Genomic DNA, 15,869 nt, shown 5'->3' on the forward strand with positions numbered 1-15,869 from the left:
TAGACTTAAGAATAAAAAAGACTTTAATTCAAGAAAAAACACTATTGACTTTGATTATGTACAGTCTACCAAAGGCGCTACAAAATATGATTATTAACAAACATGTCATTAGAGGTGGTTAATGCCATATTTGACTAAAAAAAGCAGTACTACGCCAAATTGTTCTCAAAATTAAAGCAACTTTTGAATATATCAATAATAATAATATTCTATATTCCTAGACTTAAGTGTGAGACTTGTGTGGTGAATACGGGCCAAGGTTACAGAGAGCAAGAGGTAGAATGACAATGATGAATGATAAAAGAGGGCAGCTTGTTCACAAACATTTGAATGAGGAAACAGCTATTAAAGAAGATTCATGATGTAAGTTATAACATGTTGTTTTTGTACGAAGATGATTTTGGTTCTATCATATCAATTCTGGGGGATAGTGACAAGAAGGCTAGAACCACATTGTAATTAGGAGAAAACCAAATCAAGCACAATTTACAGCTATTGTCACAGCTGTTTCATATCAAAAACAATAAAACAATCGCATCACTGAACATTACAGCCATTTTCTTTAATATCATCCCCATTTGTTATCCTATTACCAGATGAAAATTGATAGTATAACAACGATCGTATAAACATGAGCTTTATACTATCGCTATTTTAAGAACAGATTTGGGTTTTTCCGAAAATTGGCGAATCTGTTTTTGTCAACTACGAAAAAAACTAAATCGTCAAAAAGTGCGATATGTGTCAATTCATAATGGAAAATAGGGAGGAAATAATAGGATAAATATAATATTATGTGAGTTTTGGATAAAGATCAAGTTTATCATGCTCGGCTCGAACCATGTTAGCGCTCGGCAAGCCTCACTATACATGGGTTCTCAGCCTCGCATGATAAACTTGATCTTTATCCAAAACGCACATAATATTCTCTTTATATAAAAAAGCATGTCACTTGTCTCAAACTGACTATTACACAACTTACAGCCATTTTCTTGGTTATTAAACCTATTTTCCTTACATGGTTTGTCCTAAAAACATATGGCCATTTTCTTGCTTTTTATTCCTTAAGTCCTTCAATAAAAATCTAACCAAGTGGAACATGGTACATCTACAACAGTTGTTAAATCTCAAATCTTACGGTCATTGTTAAGGTTATAAACCCAGGGGTGTGATTTAAGAACCATCTTAGGGGAGGAAACTGCCCTACCCCCTTTAAAGCATTAAATTACACCCTTCATTTACATATAGATATAGCAAAGTTAATATATGTTTGTGAAATAATTTTGACATTGAATAGGAGGAAATCTCCCCAAAAGAGTAGGAATCGCTAAATAAACTTACGGCCATTTTCTCTGCTGTGAGCCACTCTTCCTCCTTAGACTGTGAGTGATTGCTGGAGTGGTAGGACACGTTGGCTATCACCTTGTTCACCTCGTTGAGGGCATCCATCTTACAATTGAATGAGGACATCTGCAGCAGTCTGAAGAAACAACAAAACATAACAATGAAGCTATAATGTTGTCACAGTTGTGTCATTAAGAATTGTTGGTATGCTTTTTTTGACATGATGAGCTTGTTATTTTTCAGTCCCTTTACATTTCCATGTGTATTAATATTATGGTAAAACCTCCAAAAAACGTTTTAAGTAATTGAACCTATCAATTTTTGGTTCAAAACTAAGAACAAATTCTTGGATTTCCAATCGATTATTTTTAGCCCCTATGTAAACTCACAAAATATTAAGTGAAAACGTCACAATTCATGACCATGATGCGTCTGATCTACACACAATAACGCAGGTCAACTGAACATCGCGGGATCAATTTGCATTCCTTGTATACATTCAAAATATTTTAGACGAGACTATGTTTGAGCCTAGCCTTTAAACAATACCAAGAGCTACTAAAGCTCACCTGGGGTCTGAGAATCATTTTGAGACTGCCCTTCACACAATAAAACAAGAGTTGTGTTTGTCAGAAACACAATGCCCCCTACTGCGCCGCTTTGATATTTTTATATATTTTTTTAATTATATCCCTTTAACAAATATTACTTCGCTTGTGAAAATGATCTGAACCTGCCAAAGGATAAATAAAAATTATCTCCCTTTAAAGTTTATTACTGCCCTTGGATTTGTTATTATGACCTTTGACCTTGAAGGATGACCTTGACCTTTCACCACTTAAAATGTGAAGCTCCATGAGAAAAACATGCATGCAAAATATCAAGTTGCAATCTTCAATATTGAAAAAGTTATGGCCAATGTAAAAGTTTTCGGACGGAAAGACAGACAGACAGACAGACGGACTGATGGGCAGTTCAAGTGCTATATGCCACCCTACCGGGAGCATAAAAACCCCATACATTTCACCTGAGGATCATTTTGAGGCTACCCTTTACACACACAAGAACCCTACATTTCACCTGAGGATCATTTTGAGGCTACCCTTCACACACACAAGAACCCTACATTTCACCTGAGAATCATTTTTAGGCTACCCTTCACACACACAAGAACCTTACATTTCACCTGAGGATCATTTTGAGGATGCCCTTCACACACACAAGAACCCTACATTTCACCTGAGGATCATTTTGAGGCTACCCTTCACACACACAAGAACCCTACATTTCACCTGAGGATCATTTTGAGGCTACCCTTCACACACACAAGAACCCTACATTTCACCTGAGGATCATTTTGAGGTTACCCTTCACACACACAAGAACCCTAAATTTCACCAGAGGATCATTTTGAGGATGCCTTTCACACACACAAGAACCCTACATTTCACCCGCGGATCATTTTGAGGTTACCCTTCACATACACAAGAACCCTACATTTCACCTGAGGATCATTTTGAGGCTACCCTTCACACACACAAGAACCCTACATTTCACCAGAGGATCATTTTGAGGCTACCCTTCACACACACAAGAACCCTACATTTCACCTGAGAATCATTTTTAGGCTACCCTTCACACACACAAGAACCTTACATTTCACCTGAGGATCATTTTGAGGATGCCCTTCACACACACAAGAACCCTACATTTCACCTGAGGATCATTTTGAGGCTACCCTTCACACACACAAGAACCCTACATTTCACCTGAGGATCATTTTGAGGCTACCCTTCACACACACAAGAACCCTACATTTCACCTGAGGATCATTTTGAGGTTACCCTTCACACACACAAGAACCCTAAATTTCACCAGAGGATCATTTTGAGGATGCCTTTCACACACACAAGAACCCTACATTTCACCCGCGGATCATTTTGAGGTTACCCTTCACATACACAAGAACCCTACATTTCACCTGAGGATCATTTTGAGGCTACCCTTCACACACACAAGAACCCTACATTTCACCAGAGGATCATTTTGAGGTTACCCTTCACACACACAAGAACCCTAAATTTCACCTGAGGATCATTTTGAGGATGCCCTTCACACACACAAGAACCCTACATTTAACCGGAGGATCATTTTGAGGCTACCCTTCACACACACAAGAACCCTACATTTCACCTGAGGATCATTTTGAGGTTACCCTTCACACACACAAGAACCCTACATTTCACCTGAGGATCATTTTGAGGCTACCCTTCACACACACAAGAACCCTACATTTCACCTGAGGATCATTTTGAGGTTACCCTTCACACACACAATAACCCTAAATTTCACCTGAGGATCATTTTGAGGATGCCCTTCACACACACACAAGAACCCTACATTTCACCTGAGGATCATTTTAGGCTACCCTTCTCACACACAAGAACCCTACATTTCACCTGAGGATCATTTTTAGCCTGACCTTCACACAATATAAATTCCCCTTTATCTCACCTGAGAATCATTTTGAGCCTAAAGATCTCGAGACTCTTGGTTTTCTCATCCTGGTTGGGCAGGCGCCTGACCAGCTGCTTGAGTGCGTTGATGATGGACAGGGCGTCGTTCTTGGCCTCGTCCATAAACTCCTTGAGTTCCTCGTCTGTAAGCTCTTCTAGGAGCTGGGGCACACGCTCCTATGGAATGGAATGCATGTGCATCTGGGAAACACTTTTGGGGTGTCAATTGTCCCAAATTTGAAATCCAGAAAATAAGGTCGTGGGTCTGGAGCCGAATGTCCCCAAAGGGGATAAAGGACAAGCAGAGCCGCCCCCACCCACCATAACTAATGGTACTTTTGTATGGTCTTTCTAGTTGCAATTTCTTGTCAATACAAGCATACAATGCAAAATATTCTAAACAAGACTATCTGTATAACTGCATGTGCATTCGTCATTCTATAGATATAATTACAGAACGTCAAAATATTTAAACAATCTACAAAAAATACTGTATCCAAAAACTAGTCAAAACAAGAGATGTGTTTGTCAGAAACACAATGCACCCTAATGCACCGCTTTTTATTTTTCGACCTTTGACCTTGAAGGATGACCTTCACCTTGACATTTCACCACTCAAAATGTGCAACTCCATGAGATACACATGCATGCCAAATATCAAGTTGCTATGTTCAATATTTCAGAAGTTATTGCAAAACTTTACTATATTAAATATTTAAATTTTTGACCTTGAAGGATTACCTTGACCTTGACCTTTCACCACTCAAAATGTGCAGCTCCATGAGATACACATGCATGCCAAATATCAAGTTGCTATGTTCAATATTTCAAAAAGTATTGCAAAACTTTACTATATTAAAGTTTTAAATTTTTTACCTTTGACCTTGAAGGATGACCTTGACCTTGACCTTTCACCACTTAAAATGCGCAGCTCCATGAGATACACATGCATGCCAAATATCAAATATCTATCGATCCGGGGGCATAAAAATGTATGTGTTTTGCAAATAAAATTAAATATGCATATCGTTTGACTGATAAAAATGAAAACCAGTTACTTCCCAAATAGGTAATCAATATGTAATTCAGTTAACATAATACTTTACAATATGCTATTGCAGTGCTTTAGTTAGCTAATTGATCACTTAAAACATTTCAAGATGTCGGACATTTGCAACGTTTCATTGACCAATCAGAAATCAACCAACTAGACCTTTGTCACAGCAAGACGAATACCCCCCAATGAAGAGCGGATGAAAAGTACTTGAAATTCGGAAGACCATGCTGAATGTGTAAAACGCACTAAGCAAGCCTTCAACTGGTTTCCACTAGAAAAGAAGGAAAAAAATAGGAGGTTTCCTGGAGAAAAAGTAGGAAAAATAGGTAGATTATCAATAACAAGAGATGTGTTTGTCAGAAACACAATGCCCGCTTTGAAGTCACATATATTTGACCTTTGACCTTGAAGGATGACCTTGACCATTCACCACTCAAAATGTGCAGCTCCATGAGATACACATGCATGCCAACTATCAAGTTGCTATTTTCAATAATGCAAAAGTTATTGCAAAACTTTAAACAGTGAAAGAATGAATGACAGTTAAACAGACAGACAGGCCAAAAACAATATGCCCCCAATCTTTCGATCCAGGGGCATAAAAAAGCAGGACTAATAGGAAGGATGTCCACATCTTATTTATCTGTGAAAACCAACTCTTACCTTTACAGATTTATTATTCTCACCATTCAGAAAGCTAATTTGTTGTAGGTATGTTAGTTGCTGTTAGATGCCAAGCTCCTGTAGTTGAAAGGTGCAGCCATCTGAAGCTCACAGCCTAAAATGTATTTTATTTTATTCGTAGCATAATTACATAAACATGTTTTAATAATGTTGTTAGCATTATTTAGATCATCTCACAGCATCCAGCTAACTCAATTAGAACACATGCCATACAATAGTTTGTACTCAAGTATTTAGGTTCACATTATCAAAATAAAAATATTCTATGAAAAAAATAAGTTGGGTAAACTCCAGAAGCATATTCAGAGCATGTTATATCCATACTACCATATAATGTTCATGTACACCTTATCTAAACTATAACAACGTCCAAAATTATATTTTGCATTCCTCAAAATATAATCTTAGGACAAAATTATTGTTCCAACATTAGTAGCATGCATAAATTGCATCACCTAAAACCAGGGTAATGTTACAAGCAAGTGACAGAAAAACAGATAAAGCTGCAACGAATGGCATGATTTGTTTAAACATCATGTGCTGGTCACAGCTTGGCAATATTGGTTTCTTTCAAATGTTTAAAACAAAAACACATAATTTGTTATAAAAATATTGGTTAAAACAAATTTTTCTAGTAAAATTCATTTTAAATAGTAATTACTTACCTGATATAATATGCTATTTACTCCGAAATGATCGTAATTCATCCGGAATTATCTGTCCGAGGAATCCACACTTTTCATAACCCGTCAGGTAGGTCAGAACGGTCAGAACGGTCACATAGTGCCGTGTAGCCGTACAACCAAAACGGGACATTACCCAGAATCCACTCTTATTCCAATAAAAAATATGAAATATTAGACGAAGAGCGGGGTGGGAGGTGGGACTTACCGATATCAGGTAAGTAATTACTAATTAAAATGAATTTTACTAGAAAAAATTGTTTTAATAGCTTAATTACGTTACCTGATATCATATGCTGACTTTGCAGCTGAGGCGGGAAGGTTCGCGAAAATCTCCCCATCACAGCGAAACCCATATCTCGGGTTCTCAGCTAATCTCTATTATTACAGTATTCAAGGATAAGCGTAAAATACCTATGCCGTAGAAGATACTACCGTTTGTGCAACCACAAGGGGGCCCAACAAATACAAGTTGTCCAGTTGGCACTCCAGAGAACGAAGATAAAAAGATGAAAAAGTGGTCTGATTCCTCCAGAAAGCAGCTTGAAGCAAGTCAGAGAGTGGGGTATGATTAATATATGCCCACGAAGCCGACATTGCTCGTAATTCATGCGGTCTAATCTTAAAAAGGGATGAATCCCTTGAAGAAAGAGAAGAGTAAGCCCTTTTTATAGTCGAGGCTACCCAACGGGAAATAGAAGCCGCTGACACATCGCCCCCCCCCCTTTAAGGGAATAAAGAGTCTCTTGCGAGAACCTCGAATAGACTTAACTCTACTAAGATAGAACTTCAAAGACCTGACAGGGCAGAGGAGTCTATCTTCATCTTCATTACCACAAGTTCTAGAAAGACTTGGGACCTTTCTTCGATAGAAAGAGCATGAATTTCACTTCTACGTTTGGATGAAGCCATGGTAAGAAGGAAAACGGTCTTCCAGGTTAGGAACTGTAAAGAAGCCTGATTAAGGGGTTCATAGGGAGCTTTAATAAGCGATCCAAGAACACAAGCCAAATCCCATTTGGGGGTAAGAGAACGAGACACAGGACGTTTAAGTTCCATGGCTCGGATCAGTTCCGAAATGGCTGGGTCAGCACAGACTTGTGATGACTTACGAAAAGCCAAGGTATGCGAAAGCACAGATCTGTATCCTTTGATGGAGCTAAGAGAAAGTTTCTTATCATCAAAGAGATAGATTCGAAAATCCGCTATGCGTCCAGCAGAGGGATTGAGGGGATCAATTTTCCCTCGAACACACCAATTAGAGAAGAGTTTTTAGCGAGCATCATAGACTGCTCTGGTGGACTTTCTCCTTGCAGAGGCAACGAGCGTTGAAGCCCTGACAGAAAAGCATTTCTTCTGCAGGTATTGCCTGATAACGGCCAGACGTGTAAGTGGAACATGTCTGGATCCAAGTGAAGTCTGCCTCTCTGAGATAGGAGATCTGACCTGTGCGGGAGTTTCCTGGGAAATTCGCACAGGGGACTGAGAAGGTCGTTGAACCAGGATCTGCTGGGCCACCAAGGGACTATCAGGAGGATCCGGCAAGAGCTCACACTGATTTTCCCTAAGATTTGGGGAATTAGAATGGGTGGGGGATAAGCGTAAGCGTCCAGTTGATCCCAATCGAACGAAAGCGCGTCTACCGCCCACGCTGCTGGTTCTTACACTGGACTCACATACAGAGGAAGTCTGTGATTGTCTCTGGTCGCAAACAGGTCGACCAGTGGATAACCGAATGTGAGGAATATCTGATTGGCCATTTCCTGATGAAGTGTCCACTCCGATGGAAGTAACTGGTGTTTGCGAGACAAACCGTCCGCCAGGGCGTTGAGACGACCTGGTATGTGTTTGGACAAGAGAGAGAGACGTTTAGGCTCTTGCAAAGAACAAGTAATTTCATTGTTTCCAGATACAGGGAGTGAGAGTGTGTACCGCCCTGTTTCTGGATATAAGCCACGACTGATGTGTTGTCTGTCGATACCATCACACAGGAGTCCCGAAGATGTGATTGGAATTGAGAAACAGCTAGAAAGACTGCTCGCATTTCGAGATTGTTTATGTGCAGGAGAGATTCCTGAGGAGACCACCATCCTGATAATGTCAGGCTGCGGGGTTCCAGATAAGCGCCCCAACCTTCCATGCTCGCATCCGTTATGAGATGTAAAGACGGATGCGGGGGAAGAAGCGGTACTCCTGCCAACAGGGTTTCCTTGTCTAGCCACCATAGAAGGTGGGGGTCTAAGGACGGAAGGATGGGAATCTGTGTTAGCAGATTGTCTGGGGACCATTTCCATCGAGCTGAGAGAAAGTGCTGAAGAGGACGTAGGAAGAGACGTCCAAACTGCACGAAGTCTGCTACAGAGCTCAGGATACCGTTGAGTGAGAGGAAATCTTGAGCTGTGATATGAGATTGGGACAGCACCCATCTGACCTTCAAAAGGAGGTCTGATACACGTTGCGGTGAGACCCTGACCCGATTGATGTGGGTCAAAAAATTCATTCCCACCAATATGAAATCCTGAGAGGGAATGAGGTCTGACTTGGCTACATTGAGAAGGAGTCCTAAAGAGAGGAGCTCCTTCCAAGAGAACTCTAGGTGTAGCAGAAGCAGTTGACGATCGAGCTGGTGTAAGAGCCAATCGTCGAAATACTGAAGCAGTTGAACCCCGTGTAATCGGAGGTGTGAGTTCACTGCGGCCATGAGTTTGGTGAAAACTCGTGGAGCTGTGGCCAATCCAAAGGGCATTGCCCGAAACTGGTAGACCTGGCCTCGAAAGGAGAAGCGCAGGTACTTCCGGTAGTTGGGATGGATAGGAACATGGAAGTATGCATCTTCCAGTTCCAAGGAAACCCCCCAGTGCATGGGTTTGATGGAGCGCCGAATGAAGGCAGGAGTCTCCATCTTGAAAGTAGGTTTGACTAGAAACGTGTTGAACACTTTTAAGTCTATGACTGGTCTTCAGGAGCCGCTTTTCTTTAGAACAAGGAAAAGGCGACTGTAAAATCCTGGAGAGCAAGGGTCGTGAACTCTTTTTACCGCCTGTTTTTCCAGGAGTCCGAGAATGGAGTCTGGAAGTTGTGGATGCGGAGATACCAGATCTATTTGGACGCGAGAGAGTGGGTGCCTTTTTTTTAATTGAAAAGTGAGGCCTTGTGTGACAAGAGAATGAACCCACGTGTCCGAAGTTATTTGGAGCCATCGATTTGCGAAGTGCATAAGTCTGGCCCCGACTGGTACCTCCGGCATCAGAGGTTGTGGCGGTAGAAAGGGGTATGACCTAGGGCTGACCTTTAGGCGGTCCACCCTTGCCGGAAGAAGGATTAAATGACTTCTTGTCCGCATTGGATTTGCCCTTACTCCAATTTTGGTTTACAGAAGGCTTCCGATAGGAAGTTGTTCTGTTCTGAAAAGGAGGCCTATTTGTGGGCATACGTGGAGCGGACGGACGCTTAGTAGGAAAACTGTCCCTTTAAGCGTTCTTGGCCGGTGGGGCTCCTGGGGGCTTAGAAGCAGGGCGCTTAAAAACCACAGGGCGCTGGCCAGAGTTGCTCCTAGCTAAGGAGGCATGTATCTGATCTTCACGATCAGCAGTAAGTGCCGACTGTATCCCCCCTCCGAAAAGAGACTCTGCTGTTAGTGGAGCAGTTCGAAGGGAGTTTACGCCTGTTTCCAAAAGGAAATTATTGGGCAAGGAAGAGAGGATGAGGTCTCTCCGAAGCCTTAACATCTCAGACATAGACGACGCAGCATTGTGAGATAAACACTGCGTAGTACGTGAAAGATGTATCAACAAGGCCCGGAGCTCCTCAGGGATTGAATCAGAGAGCTCCCAAACCAAGTCTAAGGCTGTGGCTGCCATGAGATCTAGCTGGTTAGCCAGACCTATGGAACGGCGTTCTCTAAGCTCCCAATTTTCCAACAGGGAAAGAGGGACTGCTGTATTGGTAGATGATGAAGGCATTGTAAGTGACAGCTTACTAATGTCAGCATCAGGAACCGGAAGTTTGGAAAGGTCCAAACCGGTAGCAGGGTCAGGTACCGGGGCCTTATAACTTTTCCCGCCGTCCATCTGTTTAGGCTCCGTCAGCTCCTTAGGGGCTTTCCATGGAGATGGCGAAGGCTTATTGCATGGTCCAAGTGTCTGGAAAACAGCCATTGTGGAAGAGCCAATAGGAAGGCGTAGATCCACTATGGAAGTAGCCTTACTTATCCTGCCGGGGTCTCGTCTGCGTGCTACCTGTTCTGTTACGGTAACCGCAGATCCTGTGAGAGACAAGGAAGGGCGGGGGCAGAAGTCCTCATCTAAGGTATTGAACATTAGTTTGTATACCTGATTGATGGAGGCCAAATAATAAAGTTCGGCCTCATTAGACTCCAAACCCGCCTCAATCGAACCGTCTGAGGGAGCATTGGATTGATTGAAACCGGTGGATATAGAAGTAGGAATAATAGATTCATTCGCTTCTATCATGAGAGAATCGTTTTCCGGCACCATCAAACATATAGCTAGTGAGTTAGGTCTCTCAGAGATCAAGTCAGCAGACTCACTTTGAATACCAGAGGTCGCTGGTTAAGGATCAGTCGAAAAAGGGACAAAGATTCCCGGCGACTGTTGGATCCACAAAGTATTGGGATTTGATGGTGTAGCGGCAGCCCGGGGTATACTTCTATGCAATGTGGCAGACACCCGTGGGGCTGAAAACGCAGCCGAAGTGGTTAGATTAACCCCTGTACCTTGAGCCTGATATGTATGCAAACTAGTGTATGAATACAAATTATGCTCAGTGGTTGTAGGAACGGCTGAAGTGTGTGTTGAGGCCAAAATAGAGGCCGACACACGTGAAAGGGTGTCAATAGATTCCTCAGAGAAGGATCGACTAGGGGACCTAGGAGTCCGAGAGCGCCTAATAGAGAAAAGGTCTATGTCCCTTATCCCTGCGATGCCGAGACACTGTTGGGGGGCGCTGGGAATGATGTTTCCTGATCGAACGTCTCCCCGAGCGCTGGGGTGATCGCTCTTTATGAGGCAATCTACGCCGAAAAACACTCGGTGAACGTGAACGACGTCCCCTCCGATAATGATGAGGGCTATTTGAAGTAGACGATGAGTCATACGACGACGAGCCCGAGGTGGAGGAGTAGCCGGAAACATTAGACACTACACGTTTACGTCTGTGACTCACAGTAGAAACGCGGCTGCGTCTACCTTTGTGGAGTACTGACAAGGTAGTGTCAACATCTACGGTGACTGGAACGGTCTGTGGCACAGACCGGTACCCGGTGACCGGATCGGTCATTACATGACCGATGACCGGACCGGTCAATGACCGGTGACCAGTGACCAGTTGACCGGTGACCAGACCGGTCATAGCATGACCGGTGACCGGACCGGTCAATGACCGGTGACCCGTTGACCAGACCGGTCATAGCATGACCGGTGACCGGACCGGTCAGTGACCGGACCGGTCAGTGACCGGTGACCGGTCATAGGATGACCGGTCAGTGACCGGACCGGTCAATGTTGACCGGTGACCGGTGAAGTCTCCGGACCGGTCAACTGGTCATTCCCGATGAACGGACCTGGCAAATTTTGTCCGGTGTCGTCTCGGGGTAAGGACCGATGCCTGGCAGCTACTGGTGGCATATGGTCAAGATCGTGTGGTGAAAGGTCCCGACACACGGAACTTTCCCTACTTTGATCTGAACTATTCTTGTTGCGTCCACGACTCTTGAAGGGTCGGTGCTTGATGGCCCAGGTATCTGCAGACCAATGCTCACAGAAAGGACAGCAGTTATCCTGGGTACATCCTGCACACGATAGGCAGCTACCATGGTTGTCCCATGCTGCCCTTATGTGTCCACATGAGCCACGTGTTTGAGGCATACTTTGCCTTAAACAAACAAACAAATACACAAAACAATACAGAAATACACGGATATATATACGGAGAATGTTTTAACGCAATACAAAAACTTCTCTATTCTGTTAAACAGAAGAATCCAGCGGAACAGAAGCAACAATTAAGTCAATAACAAAAATGTCGGCCTTTGTATATCGCATCCGGAATAAGAGTGAATTCTGGGTAATGTCCCGTTTTGGTTTTACGGCTACACGGCACTATGTGACCGTTCTGACCTTCCTGACGGGTTTATGAAAAGTGTGGGATTCCTCGGACAGAAAATTCCGGATGAATTACGATCCTTTCGGAGTTAATAGCATATGATATCAGGTAACGTAATTAAGCTATTAAAACTTAAATGGAAAGCATCTTCATAGCGGCCACAAAATTTGTTGTTTATTGTTACTTGTTACATTTACAGATGAACCAGAACATTTTAAAGGCAAATATAAATGTTCAAGCTTGCACCAATAACGGAGATGTTTGAAGATTTACATCTGTTGAATGTCATGAAAAGAAAATACCAGTGATCCATTTTTTGTATAATTCCCTGATAATTCACTGTTTTGTTTGCAACATTTTGAAATTCCCTGATTTTTCTCTGCAGGAATGTTTACCTGATAATTTTCATGTTTTCCAGAACCTTTGGCCACCCCGATCATATTGTATTTTTGATAATAATATGCTAGAATTGTAAATTTGAAAGTAACCAAATACCCTCAGCAGTGCATCATTGGACTACATATATTATTAAGTGTTTCTGGATACAACTAGCAGTCTTATATAATCAATAACTCCAATACTGACCTACAGTTTACATCAGATTGCTGGAGATGCTTGCCACACCTTTCCTCAACAGAAACGTGCCAGTTCTACAGCATTTACATTCTGAAAATACAACTTACAAAAAATTGTGTTTTTTTCTCCAGCAAAAAGTAGGAATTGTAGGAAGTTTTAGTGCAAAAATAGGGAAAAGTAGGAAGGAAATAAAAAAGCAGGACAAAGTGGAAAAAGTAGGAACGGTTGAATGCCTGACTAAGTGACCCCTTGTTTTGGGCCCGGCATGGCCCATGTTCAAACATGGCCTAGAGATCATCTAGATTAAACCTCTGACCAAGTTTGGTGAAGAGCGGATGATACGTACTTGAAATAGAGAGCGGACACCATACTAAATGTGTAAAACGCATTAAGTGATCCCGTGACCTAGTTTTTTGCAAGGCATGGCCCATGTTAAAACATGGCCTAGAGATCATCTAAATAAAACTTCTGATCAACTTTGGTGAAGATCGGAAGAAAACTACTTCAATTAGAGAGGGGACACCATGCTCAATGTTTAAAACGCACTGAGTGATCCTGCGACCTAGTTTTTGACCCGGCCAGGCCCATGTTCGAACTTGGCCTAAAGATCATCTAGATAAAACTTCTGATCAAGTTTGGTGAAGATCAGATGAAAACTATTGGAATTAGAGAGCGGACACCATGCTGAATACTAAACAAGAGGGCCTCAAAGGCGCTCACCTGAGATAACATGATATTATTGGGACAAACCTTCTGACCAAGTTTCATGAAGATCGGAAAATAAATGTGGCCTCTAGAGTGTTAACAAGGGTTTACTAAAGCCATATAAGGACAAATGCCCCGCCCCCTTGGAAGCCATGTTTTTTTCAAGCAAACGTAATCATTTTCGAACTCATCCAAGATATCATTGAGGCAAATCTTCTGACTAAGTTTCATGATGATCGGAAAATAAATGAGACCTCTAGAGTGTTAACAAGGTTTTACTATAGTCATATAAGGAAAAATGCCCCGGCCCAGTGATGGCCATGTTTTTCAACCAACCGGCATCATTTTTGAACTCCTCCAAGATATTATTGGGATGAAACTTTGGGACCAAGTTCGAGAAGATCGGACTATAAATGTGGCCTCTAGAGTGTTAACAAGATTTTACTATAGCCATATATAGCTATATAAGGAAAAATGCCTGCCCCTTGGCAGCCATGTTTTTCCAGCAAACGTAACCATTTTTGAACTCATTCAAGATATCAATAAGACAAATCTTCTGACCAAATTTCATGAAGATTGGACATTAAATGTGGCCTCTAGAGTGTTAACAAGGTTTTACTATAGACGAGTTAATTGTTATTGTTTACATTCGGGATTTTTCGCGCATGAGCACTGATTGGTTGGCAAAAACACTGGTTACAGTCACGTAAAACATGTATAAAGGGCTTTTGTTTAGTCAAATAAACGATAAAAAAATTCGAAATAAACATTAAAACGCTTAAACAATAGTGCAAATATACATGTATCATATTTAGTACCAATAAATGTATATTCATATATATAATTTCCTCTTTATAAAATACAAATGAGTTATTAGTATCAGAGTAAACATGGTCGGAAGTCTAAATACTGACAATACCACAAACAAAACAATAAATTAGCCGTATTCTTTTGTAAAGTAAGACTTTAAAAAATGATATTTCAAAACTTATAAAACTTATATTAATTTGATAATAACTATAAACGGTGTGGATATTGTTATTGTTCATCAGCGAAAATGTATTATGAGAGACGCATTTAATCAATTATAAAACACAGCCATAAAAAACGGAATACATTACAATCGTTAAATGTTGTGGTAATTTTCTTTTCCATAGAATGAATTTTCGTTTCGTTTCCATTGAATTACAATATTAATAAATTTTAATATACAAATGGAAATAAAACCTGCATCTTGTGCAAATTGAACTGTCTTTGCATGCATATTGAAATCTCTTAACAAGTAATAAGGAGTGATACATGTAACAATCTAGCATTTTATGATAAATATATATATTTATTTAATTTATTTTACGCTAATATTGTTTATCCATTGTGATTGCTTGGTTTCATGATGGTGTTACGTGCACTGCAAGAACGTACAATCTTTACACTCAATTGCCGAGTATACATTTGCCGGTACCCGCGTTAAATACATCAATTGTGTAGCAGTAATATTGCACAATATTTTAAATTTAAAGTTATAAAGCACAGTATTATTATGATTAAACTGGCTAACATATAGATACACATGTTCCTGTTAATCCGTTTCGGACAAATATCTTCTTTTTTTAATATGTTAAATTATTTATTAAAGCAAATGTTACTTATTTTGGCTTTAATATTTGGCTTGCTCAATACGACTGCTCAATATGCCAAGAGATGACATGGAGGTATCATAAAGTCTGCGACATGTGGTCTATGCAGGGACCAAATTAAAGTATAGGTCGGTCCCTATGTTTATGACACCGGCATGTTTTCTGTGTAATTGTCTGGGCAGTCTCCGATCCTAACGAGATAATATGCTTGTGACGAACAACGGTGCAATTAAACACGGTTAGAAATGCTGAAACAAAAGTGTCAAAATTGGTGTGCACAATTAAATAAAACAATTAGATTTATGAATTTATTTGTTGTGTAACATAGTAAGTTTGTACAGATATATTAAGGTTAAAATCAGTTTCTATATGTTGCGAACAAAAACCGATCTATTTGTGGTTTGTTTTCATCCTTATTTGTGTTCTTTCATTAAATTTAATTAATTCTAAAAGAATTTCCATTTCTAACATTTGTATCTAAAATGGACGTGAAGATGCGTTTAGTAGAGATTTTTGTGGTAACCACATACCGAGCTCGTAGATA

The 15,869-nt window shown here is 40.9% G+C and overlaps 1 pseudogene; it reads right to left on the reverse strand.

Moving 5' to 3' along the window:
- LOC127852434 (probable ubiquitin carboxyl-terminal hydrolase FAF-X) overlaps window positions 1-15,869 on the reverse strand; it is a 121,425-nt pseudogene that overhangs the window by 71,425 nt on the left and 34,131 nt on the right.

This window comes from Dreissena polymorpha, chromosome 12, assembly GCF_020536995.1.
Source record: "Dreissena polymorpha isolate Duluth1 chromosome 12, UMN_Dpol_1.0, whole genome shotgun sequence".
In the NCBI taxonomy this organism is placed as follows: domain Eukaryota; kingdom Metazoa; phylum Mollusca; class Bivalvia; order Myida; family Dreissenidae; genus Dreissena; species Dreissena polymorpha.